Source organism: Sceloporus occidentalis, unplaced genomic scaffold (assembly GCF_023333645.1).
Source record: "Sceloporus occidentalis isolate IW3139 unplaced genomic scaffold, rSceOcc1.0.p SCAF_25, whole genome shotgun sequence".
Lineage (NCBI taxonomy): Eukaryota > Metazoa > Chordata > Lepidosauria > Squamata > Phrynosomatidae > Sceloporus > Sceloporus occidentalis.
The window spans coordinates 6,164,072-6,177,047 of NW_028317005.1; the positions used below are offsets into that span (position 1 = coordinate 6,164,072).

Sequence of the window (12,976 nt, forward strand, 5' to 3'; positions counted from 1 at the left end):
TTTTTTTATTTCAAACCATGTAGCTATGATATACCTGAGAATAGAAAAGATACCCAGATGTGTCCAATAATACTATATTTTTGGAACCCTTCAAAAAATAGCTCACACTAACTTTACTGATCTTTACATTTTATCCTAATACATGTTAGGTTTTTCTTACATAATGTACATTTTTATATTGAGTATGAGTCCATTATATGTGTAGATAATGATGCAGAAACCAGATTTAACAGATGTGTTAATTTAAGTTTATATTTCCTTGAATACCTCACATAACCCTGCTCTTAAATCAGGGAGCTTGTAGATGAAATGTGGCCAGAAAAACGTCTTTGGGATATACTGTACAAAAACACACTGACATTTAGAAAGATTATGTTAATTGAAGCCTTCATGATGATTTATCATCATTTTACCTGCCTTTGTGTCAAGAACATGTGTGGGGCTACTGCTCGATTAAGGTTACGTGAAGCTCAGCATGTCATCATAAAACACAAACACATTCAGATCCTCTTAATTGGGATTAGAATTAACTGATGACATTAATTCAGGCTATTAATTTTCATAGACTCACCTACAACCTTTTTAAAATGATTTATTTTAGTGACATTATCCAAAATTCTGTAAATCATAATTTAATCTGATGTTGGTCTTGATCTCTGTCATTTTGTCTAATTTCATTGGACTATGAAATGAGAGATTGCCCAGAGCTAGACATGTACCTTAGTGCTTTCCAGGCAAGCATTTGCAAACATCAGAAATGCTTTGGGTATGTCTTTTCCCCGTGTGTATTGCAATGCCTTAAAACATTCAGGCATGTCAATATCGATATTCACTTCAATATTTCTTAAAAGTAATTTACTATCACAAACAACTGGTATAATGCGTATACAGGAAAGTACCAAGCAAGGCAAAGTTGCCACTTGTCCAGAAAAACTTGGACAGTACTGGAATAAAGATTTAAGTTCTTTTTATGTTCTGGGCCAAGGGACATGTAAATCTGGATTCAACATCAATGGTGCTGGGCAGCCTTTGGGGTTGATCGCACGTGGAACACAGGTGGAAAAGGGATGACGTTTAGCACAGGCAAGCGAGAGAGTTGGTGTGCTGTGAATACCTGCGATAATTCACAAGATGCACATGTGCTGGAAATTTGTAGTCTGAAGAGATGACCACATGCCTGTCAGTGCAGATTCTGTGAAAAGCAGAGGAGACTGACACTGTCTGGAGAGCTAAAACTGTGGCCATGCTTGTTTTTTGAAGATGTAATTGGTATATTATTTATGTTTCTGATGCACCTGTTGTGAGTCCAAATGTTATCACCCACAGCCAATGTAAACATTTTCCTTTAAATCTCCTTTTATCTCACTTTGCACCTCTTTCTTCTTTTTTTCTTGTCTCATCTTCTTTCCCTTTTCTTTTCTCTCTCATTTTTCTCTTATCTCCGATCACTCTCCTCCTCTTTATCTTCTCATTTTATTTCTCCATTCTTTTTTTTCTTTCACTTTCACTCACTTCTATATTTTTTATCTTTCTCTTAGGTCTTCCTTCATTTTACTTCTGTGTTTTCTCTCATCTCTCTCTTTTTTTCTCCTCTCCTTTTCTCGTTTTATTTCCATCTTCTCAATTGTTTTTTTCTTATGTATTCTCTCCCCTCTTTTTTTCTTATCTCTCTTTCTCTACTGTTCTTTCTTTTTTCTTGTCTCTTTTTATCTATCTTATTTTATATACTTCATCTTTTATCACTCCCCTTTTATTCTCCTTTGTTTATCGTAGTTTATCTCAGTTCTATTTTTTGTCTCTTCTCTCAACCCTGCCCATGCTCCCTCCACATCCCCAGATGCAACCTTTCCAAGAGTGTCTAATAAACAGCTTTGTAAAAGGGGGAAACCCTAAAAACCAGGTGATCAAGGTGTTAGAAAATCGAGAAAGATCTTCAGTGCGTACAATAGCACACGGTTCTATAAGCGTTGCACTGTAGTATCATTTTGGCTAGGGTTTGGGGACTGGGTGGGCAAGTGGCAGATGAGGTTCAACATGGATAAATGCAAAGTTCTGCATTATGGTAAGAATAACAACAATGCAACCTATACTATGAATGGATTATTCCTGGGGAAAACTACCAATTAGAAAGACTTAGGAATAATGGTAGACAACAGCCTTGGCAACAGTGCACCCTGCCAGGAATTGCTGAAGTTCCAGTGAATATTCCAGTTTGAATTAGATGTGGAATAGTCAACCTTTGTACAGCAACAGCAAAGCCAACCTTTCTCTCTCTACTTTATGTAATGAGTTGGGATCAACTGAAAGAGCACTGGTATAGTTTGTATTAAGCAAAAAAAAAACCTTAATATGACAACGGTTTTCAAATCTTTTTAAATAAATGACTGAAAACAAAGTTATTTAAAAAAAAGACATTATTTTCACACAAGGCAATAAACATTGCACATAATATTTTAGCACTGCTAAAAAAAGGTGGACATGTGTGGTGCATGGATCAGAGAGTGGCTGTGTGTGCATGTAAGTGTATGATTTACATTGTGTGTGCATGAATGCTTAAGTGTGTGGTGTTAGAGTGTGCATGCGTACTGTATGTGTATGCATGTATGTTTATAAGTGCATTGTGTTACAGTGGCTATTTGTATATATATAAGTGTAAGTTCACTATTAATGTATACTGTATGTATCCGTAATTGCATATGTGTATGCATATATGTGTAAAGCCTTGTTTAAAAGCAGTGCTTCATTATGCTATAATTACAGTTCGTGAGTATGTGTGTTGATAGGTAAGTGTATTGTGTTAGATTGGCTGTATATATGTATCTGTCAGTGTTGACTGGACACAAGTACAAGAGACTGTAAAGACTGTTGAGTTTGGACAGACTTGGTGTTTCTGCATTTTGGAAGGGGGTTTATGGGTGTTTTACTCTCCGTCAGGTCAGGACTTACAGGACAGAGACCTCTATGGCCAGTATGTGTACGTGGATCTGATCTCCAGCAGGTTTCAGCCAGAAGTCAGGGAACTGCCGTGTTTCCCATCCTCCCCACAGACTACAATAGCGACCCCCTGCTGCGCTGAGGTGGGCTGAGTGCAAATACTGAGCCAGACTGTGGAGTTTGGACAGATTTGGTGTTTCTGCATTTTGGAAGGGGGTTTATGGGTGTTTTACTCTCTGTCAGGTCAGGACTTACAGGACAGAGACCTCTATGGCCAGTATGTGTACGTGGATCTGATCTCCAGCAGGTTTCAGCCAGAAGTGCAAATACTGAGCCATGTGTCTGCTGCTTGCAGAGGAAAAATACATAGAGTAGGGGATGTAGCTCAGTGGTAGAGCACATGCTTTGCATGTCTGAGGCCCCGGGTTCAATCCCTGGCATCTCCAACTTAATTTGTTTGTTTTGTACGAAAATGCAAAAAAACAAAACACAACGCAACTAATGTACTGGGAAAAATACAAAACAAAGAGCCAAACTCATGCGCAATTTCAGTGGCACAACACTGAATGAAGTCAGGGAACTGCCGTGTTTCCCATCCTCCCCACAGACTACAATAGCGACCCCCTGCTGCGCTGCGCTGTGGTGGGCTGAGTGCAAATACTGAGCCATGTGTCTGCTGCTTGGAGAGGAAAAATACATAGAGTGGTTTCCGACCCTCTACAAAAACCAACGGTAGGAGATGTAACTCAAAGGTAGAGCGTATGCTTTGCATGTATGAGGCCTCAGGTTTAATCCCCGGCATCTCCAACTTAATTGGCTTGTTTTGTACAAAAATGGAAAAAAAAACAAAAAAAAAACGCAATTAACCCCTTCAATCCCAGGGGTTTTTGGTACCTCAAAGCCCAGAGCAATTTTGCCATTTTTGGGGTATGTCGGTTTAGCGATGATTCTCTTCTCCTGTGAATAGTGTACCCATATAAACTATATATTGTTTTTTCAAGGAGAGATAGAGCTTTCGTTTGATACCATAGTTGGATGATAAAATAAAAAGTTCTTTCCTGCTATAGCTATACATTTTGACTTCTTGCCTTATTTAGCTAACAGAAATGAGGCAAGAATGAATAAACAACCTGTGTGTGATGTTATCAGTCCACTAGCTGCCCTGTCGTTGGGATGTAGCTCAGTGGTAGAGCGCACGCTTCGCATGTGTGAGGCTGAGTGCAAATAGTGAGCCATGTGTCTGCTGCTTGGAGAGGAAAAATACATAGAGTGGTTTCCAACCCTCTTTAAAAGCCCACGGTAGGGGATGTAGCTCAGTGGTAGAGCGGATGCTTTGCATGTATGAGGCCCCGGGTTCAATCCCCGGCATCTCCAACTTAATTGCTTAGTTTCGTACAAAAACGCAAAAAAAAAAAAAACAACGCAATTAATGTACTGGGAAAAATACACAACAAAGAGCCAAACCCATGCGCAATTTCAGGGGCAAATTGTCAAAGATTGGAAGGAAAAGAGTGAGCTGACTTCCCCCTATCTATGTCATTGTAATAAGTTTCGTCTCCATCTTTAATATAAGTGAAGGCGAAAAAATTGCCAAGCTTCTTAAATCTGTCTACGAAAAAACAAAAAATAGTAATAATAATCTTGTGAATTATGATTTGATCCAGTGGCAGCAGAGTGAGCAAAACCAGGAACGGAATTCAGGAAAGCCAGGCCTGCACTTGAAGCTCTCCTAAAGAACGAATAAATAAAAAGTGATTTTTAGGCAGAAGAGCCATATTTTTGTTCTTTTCTGCTATAGCTATACATTTCGACTTCTTGCCTTATTTAGATAACCAAAATGAGGCAAGAATGAATAAACAACCTGTGTGTGATGTCATCAGTCCACCACCTACTCTATTGTGGGGATGTAGCTCAGTGGTAGAGCGCATGCTTCGCATGTGTGAGGCCCCGGGTTCAATCCCCGTTATCTCCAGCGTAGTTTTAGTCATAAAATGATGTACAAAAAAAATAAGAATTAAATTTTTAATGCAGAAAAAAGCCTAGTGTCACAGAAGCTTTGGTGCCACGGCCTCCGGGAGTGAGAATTGAGTGCCAGCCTCCTTACTACAGACTATGGTCCTTTGTACAGAGTGCCATATTTCCCCAAGTAAAAGAGACTCTAAAGACTGTGGAGTTTGCACAGATTTGGTGTTTCTGCATTTTGGAAGGGGGTTTATGGGTGTTTTACTCTCCGTCGGGTCAGGACTTACAGGACAGAGACCTCTATGGCCAGTATGTGTACCTGGATCTGATCTCCAGCAGGTTTCAGCCAGAAGTCAGGGAACCGCCGTGTTTCCCATCCTCCCCACAGACTACAATAGCGACCCCCTGCTGCGCTGAGGTGGGCTGAGTGCAAATACTGAGCCATGTGTCTGCTGCTTGGAGAGGAAAAAAACATAGGGTGGTTTCCGACCCTCTACAAAAACCAACGGTAGGAGATGTAACGCAAAGGTAGAGCGTATGCTTTGCATGTATGAGGCCCCAGGTTTAATCCCCGGCATCTCCAACTTAATTGGCTTGTTTTGTATAAAAATGCAAAAAAACCCAAAAACAAAACGCAATTAACCCCTTCAATCCCAGGGGTTTTTGGTACCTCAAAGCCCAGAGCAATTTTGCCATTTTTGGGGTATGTCGGTTTAGCGATGATTCTCATTTTTAATGCAGAAAAAAGCCTAGTGTCACTGAAGCTTTGGTGCCACGGCCTCCGGGAGTGAGAATTGAGTGCCAGCCGCTTTACTACAGACTATGGTCCTTTGTACAGAGTGCCATATTTCCCCAAGTAAAAGAAACTCTAAAGACTGTGGAGTTTGCACAGATTTGGTGTTTCTGCATTTTGGAAGGGGGTTTATGGGTGTTTTACTCTCCGTCGGGTCAGAACTTACAGGACAGAGACCTCTATGGCCAGTATGTGTACCTGGATCTGATCTCCAGCAGGTTTCAGCCAGAAGTCAGGGAACCGCCGTGTTTGAGTGCCAGCCTCCTTACTACAGACTATGGTCCTTTGTACAGAGTGCCATGCATCTCCAACTTAATTGGCTTGTTTTGTACAAAAATGCAAAAAAACCCAAAAACAAAACGCAATTAACCCCTTCAATCCCAGGGGTTTTTGGTACCTCAAAGCCCAGAGCAATTTTGCCATTTTTAGGGTATGTCGGTTTAGCGATGATTCTCTTTTCCTGTGAATAGTGTACCCATATAAACTATATATTGTTTTTTCAAGGAGAGATAGAGCTTTCGTTTGATACCATAGTTGGATGATAAAATAAAAAGTTCTTTCCTGCTATAGCTATACATTTTGACTTCTTGCCTTATTTAGCTAACAGAAATGAGGCAAGAATGAATAAACAACCTGTGTGTGATGTTATCAGTCCACTAGCTGCCCTGTCGTTGGGATGTAGCTCAGTGGTAGAGCGCACGCTTCGCATGTGTGAGGCTGAGTGCAAATAGTGAGCCATGTGTCTGCTGCTTGGAGAGGAAAAATACATAGAGTGGTTTCCGACCCTCTTTAAAAGCCCACGGTAGGGGATGTAGCTCAGTGGTAGAAGATCCATATTTTTGTTCTTTTCTGCTATAGCTATACATTTCGACTTCTTGCCTTATTCCTGTGAATAGTGTACCCATATAAACTATATATTGTTTTTTCAAGGAGAGATAGAGCTTTCGTTTGATACCATAGTTGGATGATAAAATAAAAAGTTATTTCCTGCTATAGCTATACATTTTGACTTCTTGCCTTATTTAGCTAACCGAAATGAGGCAAGAATGAATAAACAACCTGTGTGTGATGTCATCAGTCCACAAGCTACCCTATTGTGGGGATGTAGCTCAGTGGTAGAGCGCACGCTTCGCATGTGTGAGGCCCCGGGTTCAATCCCCAGCGTAGTTTTAGTCATAAAATGATGTACAAAAAAAATAAGAATTACATTTTTAATGCAGAAAAAAGCCTAGTGTCACAGAAGCTTTGGTGCCACGGCCTCCGGGAGTGAGAATTGAGTGCCAGCCTCCTTACTACAGACTATGGTCCTTTGTACAGAGTGCCATATTTCCCCAAGTAAATGAGACTCTAAAGACTGTGGAGTTTGCACAGATTTGGTGTTTCTGCATTTTGGAAGGGGGTTTATGGGTGTTTTACTCTCCGTCGGGTCAGGACTTACAGGACAGAGACCTCTATGGCCAGTATGTGTACCTGGATCTGATCTCCAGCAGGTTTCAGCCAGAAGTCAGAGAACAGCCGTGTTTGAGTGCCAGCCTCCTTACTACAGACTATGGTCCTTTGTACAGAGTGCCATATTTCCCCAAGTAAAAGAGACTCTAAAGACTGTGGAGTTTGCACAGATTTGGTGTTTCTGCATTTTGGAAGGGGGTTTATGGGTGTTTTACTCTCCGTCGGGTCAGGACTTACAGGACAGACACCTCTATGGCCAGTATGTGTACCTGGATCTGATCTCCAGCAGGTTTCAGCCAGAAGTCAGGGAACCGCCGTGTTTCCCATCCTCCCCACAGACTACAATAGCGACCCCCTGCTGCGCTGAGGTGGGCTGAGTGCAAATACTGAGCCATGTGTCTGCTGCTTGGAGAGGAAAAATACATAGAGTGGTTTCCGACCCTCTACAAAAACCAACGGTAGGAGATGTAACTCAAAGGTAGAGCGTATGCTTTGCATGTATGAGGCCCCAGGTTTAATCCCCGGAATCTCCAACTTAATTGGTTTGTTTTGTACAAAAATGCAAAAAAAACCAAAAACAAAACGCAATTAACCCCTTCAATCTCAGGGGTTTTTGGTACCTCAAAGCCCAGAGCAATTTTGCCATTTTTGGGGTATGTCGGTTTAGCGATGATTCTCTTCTCCTGTGAATAGTGTACCCATATAAACTATATATTGTTTTTTCAAGGAGAGATAGAGCTTTCGTTTGATACCATAGTTGGATGATAAAATAAAAAGTTCTTTCCTGCTATAGCTATACATTTTGACTTCTTGCCTTATTTAGCTAACCGAAATGAGGCAAGAATGAATAAACAACCTGTGTGTGATGTCATCAGTCCACTAGCTGTCCTGTCGTTGGGATGTAGCTCAGTGGTAGAGCGCACGCTTCGCATGTGTGAGGCTGAGTGCAAATAGTGAGCCATGTGTCTGCTGCTTGGAGAGGAAAAATACATAGAGTGGTTTCCGACCCTCTTTAAAAGCCCACAGTAGGGGATGTAGCTCAGTGGTAGAGCGCATGCTTTGCATGTATGAGGCCCCGGGTTCAATCCCCGGCATCTCAAACTTAATTGCTTAGTTTTGTACAAAAACGTAAAAAAAAAAACCAACGCAATTAATGTACTGGGAAAAATACACAACAAAGAGCCAAACCCATGCGCAATTTCAGTGGCAAATTGTCGAAGATTGGAAGAAAAAGAGTGAGCTGACTTCCCCCTATCTATGTCATTGTAATAAGTTTCGTCTCCATCTTTAATATAAGTGAAGGCGAAAAAATTGCCAAGCTTCTTAAATCTGTCTACGAAAGAACAAAAAATAGTAATAATAATCTTGTGAATTATGATTTGATCCAGTGGCAGCAGAGCGAGCAAAACCAGGAAGGGAATTCAGGAAAGCCAGGCCTGCACTGGAAGCTCTCCTAAAGAACGAATAAATAAAAAGTGATTTTTAGGCAGAAGAGCCATATTTTTGTTCTTTTCTGCTATAGCTATACATTTCGACTTCTTTCCTTATTTAGATAACCGAAATGAGGCAAGAATGAATAAACAACCTGTGTGTGATGTCATCAGTCCACCAGCCACCGTATTGTGGGGATGTAGCTCAGTGGTAGAGCGCACGCTTCGCATGTGTGAGGCCCCGGGTTCAATCCCCGGTATCTCCAGCATCGTTTTAGTCATAAAATGATGTACAAAAAAAATAAGAATTACATTTTTAATGCAGAAAAAAGCCTAGTGTCACTGAAGCTTTGGTGCCACGGCCTCCGGGAGTGAGAATTGAGTGCCAGCCTCCTTACTACAGACTATGGTCCTTTGTACAGAGTGCCATATTTCCCCAAGTAAAAGAGACTCTAAAGACTGTGGAGTTTGCACAGATTTGGTGTTTCTGCATTTTGGAAGGGGGTTTATGGGTGTTTTACTCTCCGTCGGGTCAGGACTTACAGGACAGAGACCTCTATGGTCAGTATGTGTACCTGGATCTGATCTCCAGCAGGTTTCAGCCAGAAGTCAGGGAACCGCCGTGTTTGAGTGCCAGCCTCCTTACTACAGACTATGGTCCTTTGTACAGAGTGCCATATTTCCCCAAGTAAAAGAGACTCTAAAGACTGTGGAGTTTGCACAGATTTGGTGTTGCTGCATTTTGGAAGGGGGTTTATGGGTGTTTTACTCTCCGTCGGGTCAGGACTTACAGGACAGAGACCTCTATGGCCAGTATGTGTACCTGGATCTGATCTCCAGCAGGTTTCAGCCAGAAGTCAGGGAACCGCCGTGTTTCCCATCCTCCCCACAGACTACAATAGCGACCCCCTGCTGCGCTGAGGTGGGCTGAGTGCAAATACTGAGCCATGTGTCTGCTGCTTGGAGAGGAAAAATACATAGAGTGGTTTCCAACCCTCTTTAAAAGCCCACGGTAGGGGATGTAGCTCAGTGGTAGAGCGGATGCTTTGCATGTATGAGGCCCCGGGTTCAATCCCCGGCATCTCCAACTTAATTGCTTAGTTTCGTACAAAAACGCAAAAAAAAAAAAAACAACGCAATTAATGTACTGGGAAAAATACACAACAAAGAGCCAAACCCATGCGCAATTTCAGGGGCAAATTGTCAAAGATTGGAAGGAAAAGAGTGAGCTGACTTCCCCCTATCTATGTCATTGTAATAAGTTTCGTCTCCATCTTTAATATAAGTGAAGGCGAAAAAATTGCCAAGCTTCTTAAATCTGTCTACGAAAAAACAAAAAATAGTAATAATAATCTTGTGAATTATGATTTGATCCAGTGGCAGCAGAGTGAGCAAAACCAGGAACGGAATTCAGGAAAGCCAGGCCTGCACTTGAAGCTCTCCTAAAGAACGAATAAATAAAAAGTGATTTTTAGGCAGAAGAGCCATATTTTTGTTCTTTTCTGCTATAGCTATACATTTCGACTTCTTGCCTTATTTAGATAACCAAAATGAGGCAAGAATGAATAAACAACCTGTGTGTGATGTCATCAGTCCACCACCTACTCTATTGTGGGGATGTAGCTCAGTGGTAGAGCGCATGCTTCGCATGTGTGAGGCCCCGGGTTCAATCCCCGTTATCTCCAGCGTAGTTTTAGTCATAAAATGATGTACAAAAAAAATAAGAATTAAATTTTTAATGCAGAAAAAAGCCTAGTGTCACAGAAGCTTTGGTGCCACGGCCTCCGGGAGTGAGAATTGAGTGCCAGCCTCCTTACTACAGACTATGGTCCTTTGTACAGAGTGCCATATTTCCCCAAGTAAAAGAGACTCTAAAGACTGTGGAGTTTGCACAGATTTGGTGTTTCTGCATTTTGGAAGGGGGTTTATGGGTGTTTTACTCTCCGTCGGGTCAGGACTTACAGGACAGAGACCTCTATGGCCAGTATGTGTACCTGGATCTGATCTCCAGCAGGTTTCAGCCAGAAGTCAGGGAACCGCCGTGTTTCCCATCCTCCCCACAGACTACAATAGCGACCCCCTGCTGCGCTGAGGTGGGCTGAGTGCAAATACTGAGCCATGTGTCTGCTGCTTGGAGAGGAAAAAAACATAGGGTGGTTTCCGACCCTCTACAAAAACCAACGGTAGGAGATGTAACGCAAAGGTAGAGCGTATGCTTTGCATGTATGAGGCCCCAGGTTTAATCCCCGGCATCTCCAACTTAATTGGCTTGTTTTGTATAAAAATGCAAAAAAACCCAAAAACAAAACGCAATTAACCCCTTCAATCCCAGGGGTTTTTGGTACCTCAAAGCCCAGAGCAATTTTGCCATTTTTGGGGTATGTCGGTTTAGCGATGATTCTCATTTTTAATGCAGAAAAAAGCCTAGTGTCACTGAAGCTTTGGTGCCACGGCCTCCGGGAGTGAGAATTGAGTGCCAGCCGCTTTACTACAGACTATGGTCCTTTGTACAGAGTGCCATATTTCCCCAAGTAAAAGAAACTCTAAAGACTGTGGAGTTTGCACAGATTTGGTGTTTCTGCATTTTGGAAGGGGGTTTATGGGTGTTTTACTCTCCGTCGGGTCAGAACTTACAGGACAGAGACCTCTATGGCCAGTATGTGTACCTGGATCTGATCTCCAGCAGGTTTCAGCCAGAAGTCAGGGAACCGCCGTGTTTGAGTGCCAGCCTCCTTACTACAGACTATGGTCCTTTGTACAGAGTGCCATGCATCTCCAACTTAATTGGCTTGTTTTGTACAAAAATGCAAAAAAACCCAAAAACAAAACGCAATTAACCCCTTCAATCCCAGGGGTTTTTGGTACCTCAAAGCCCAGAGCAATTTTGCCATTTTTAGGGTATGTCGGTTTAGCGATGATTCTCTTTTCCTGTGAATAGTGTACCCATATAAACTATATATTGTTTTTTCAAGGAGAGATAGAGCTTTCGTTTGATACCATAGTTGGATGATAAAATAAAAAGTTCTTTCCTGCTATAGCTATACATTTTGACTTCTTGCCTTATTTAGCTAACAGAAATGAGGCAAGAATGAATAAACAACCTGTGTGTGATGTTATCAGTCCACTAGCTGCCCTGTCGTTGGGATGTAGCTCAGTGGTAGAGCGCACGCTTCGCATGTGTGAGGCTGAGTGCAAATAGTGAGCCATGTGTCTGCTGCTTGGAGAGGAAAAATACATAGAGTGGTTTCCGACCCTCTTTAAAAGCCCACGGTAGGGGATGTAGCTCAGTGGTAGAAGATCCATATTTTTGTTCTTTTCTGCTATAGCTATACATTTCGACTTCTTGCCTTATTCCTGTGAATAGTGTACCCATATAAACTATATATTGTTTTTTCAAGGAGAGATAGAGCTTTCGTTTGATACCATAGTTGGATGATAAAATAAAAAGTTATTTCCTGCTATAGCTATACATTTTGACTTCTTGCCTTATTTAGCTAACCGAAATGAGGCAAGAATGAATAAACAACCTGTGTGTGATGTCATCAGTCCACAAGCTACCCTATTGTGGGGATGTAGCTCAGTGGTAGAGCGCACGCTTCGCATGTGTGAGGCCCCGGGTTCAATCCCCAGCGTAGTTTTAGTCATAAAATGATGTACAAAAAAAATAAGAATTACATTTTTAATGCAGAAAAAAGCCTAGTGTCACAGAAGCTTTGGTGCCACGGCCTCCGGGAGTGAGAATTGAGTGCCAGCCTCCTTACTACAGACTATGGTCCTTTGTACAGAGTGCCATATTTCCCCAAGTAAATGAGACTCTAAAGACTGTGGAGTTTGCACAGATTTGGTGTTTCTGCATTTTGGAAGGGGGTTTATGGGTGTTTTACTCTCCGTCGGGTCAGGACTTACAGGACAGAGACCTCTATGGCCAGTATGTGTACCTGGATCTGATCTCCAGCAGGTTTCAGCCAGAAGTCAGAGAACAGCCGTGTTTGAGTGCCAGCCTCCTTACTACAGACTATGGTCCTTTGTACAGAGTGCCATATTTCCCCAAGTAAAAGAGACTCTAAAGACTGTGGAGTTTGCACAGATTTGGTGTTTCTGCATTTTGGAAGGGGGTTTATGGGTGTTTTACTCTCCGTCGGGTCAGGACTTACAGGACAGACACCTCTATGGCCAGTATGTGTACCTGGATCTGATCTCCAGCAGGTTTCAGCCAGAAGTCAGGGAACCGCCGTGTTTCCCATCCTCCCCACAGACTACAATAGCGACCCCCTGCTGCGCTGAGGTGGGCTGAGTGCAAATACTGAGCCATGTGTCTGCTGCTTGGAGAGGAAAAATACATAGAGTGGTTTCCGACCCTCTACAAAAACCAACGGTAGGAGATGTAACTCAAAGGTAGAGCGTATGC

At 42.2% G+C, this 12,976-nt stretch overlaps 7 non-coding genes across 7 annotated transcripts; all 7 read left to right on the plus strand.

Moving 5' to 3' along the window:
- The first annotated feature begins 3,308 nt into the window (after positions 1-3,308).
- Positions 3,309-3,380, plus strand: TRNAA-UGC (transfer RNA alanine (anticodon UGC)). Its single transcript has one exon. It is a non-coding gene; the product is annotated as a tRNA-Ala (tRNA).
- An 856-nt stretch (positions 3,381-4,236) lies between these two features.
- On the plus strand, positions 4,237-4,308 carry TRNAA-UGC (transfer RNA alanine (anticodon UGC)). Its single transcript has one exon. It is a non-coding gene; the product is annotated as a tRNA-Ala (tRNA).
- Positions 4,309-4,834: 526 nt separating this feature from the next.
- On the plus strand, positions 4,835-4,906 carry TRNAA-CGC (transfer RNA alanine (anticodon CGC)). Its single transcript has one exon. It is a non-coding gene; the product is annotated as a tRNA-Ala (tRNA).
- A 3,260-nt stretch (positions 4,907-8,166) lies between these two features.
- TRNAA-UGC (transfer RNA alanine (anticodon UGC)) lies at positions 8,167-8,238 on the plus strand. The gene has a single exon. It is a non-coding gene; the product is annotated as a tRNA-Ala (tRNA).
- Positions 8,239-8,762: 524 nt separating this feature from the next.
- TRNAA-CGC (transfer RNA alanine (anticodon CGC)) lies at positions 8,763-8,834 on the plus strand. Its single transcript has one exon. It is a non-coding gene; the product is annotated as a tRNA-Ala (tRNA).
- Positions 8,835-9,583: 749 nt separating this feature from the next.
- Positions 9,584-9,655, plus strand: TRNAA-UGC (transfer RNA alanine (anticodon UGC)). The gene has a single exon. It is a non-coding gene; the product is annotated as a tRNA-Ala (tRNA).
- A 526-nt stretch (positions 9,656-10,181) lies between these two features.
- Positions 10,182-10,253, plus strand: TRNAA-CGC (transfer RNA alanine (anticodon CGC)). The gene has a single exon. It is a non-coding gene; the product is annotated as a tRNA-Ala (tRNA).
- The last annotated feature ends 2,723 nt before the right edge of the window (positions 10,254-12,976 follow it).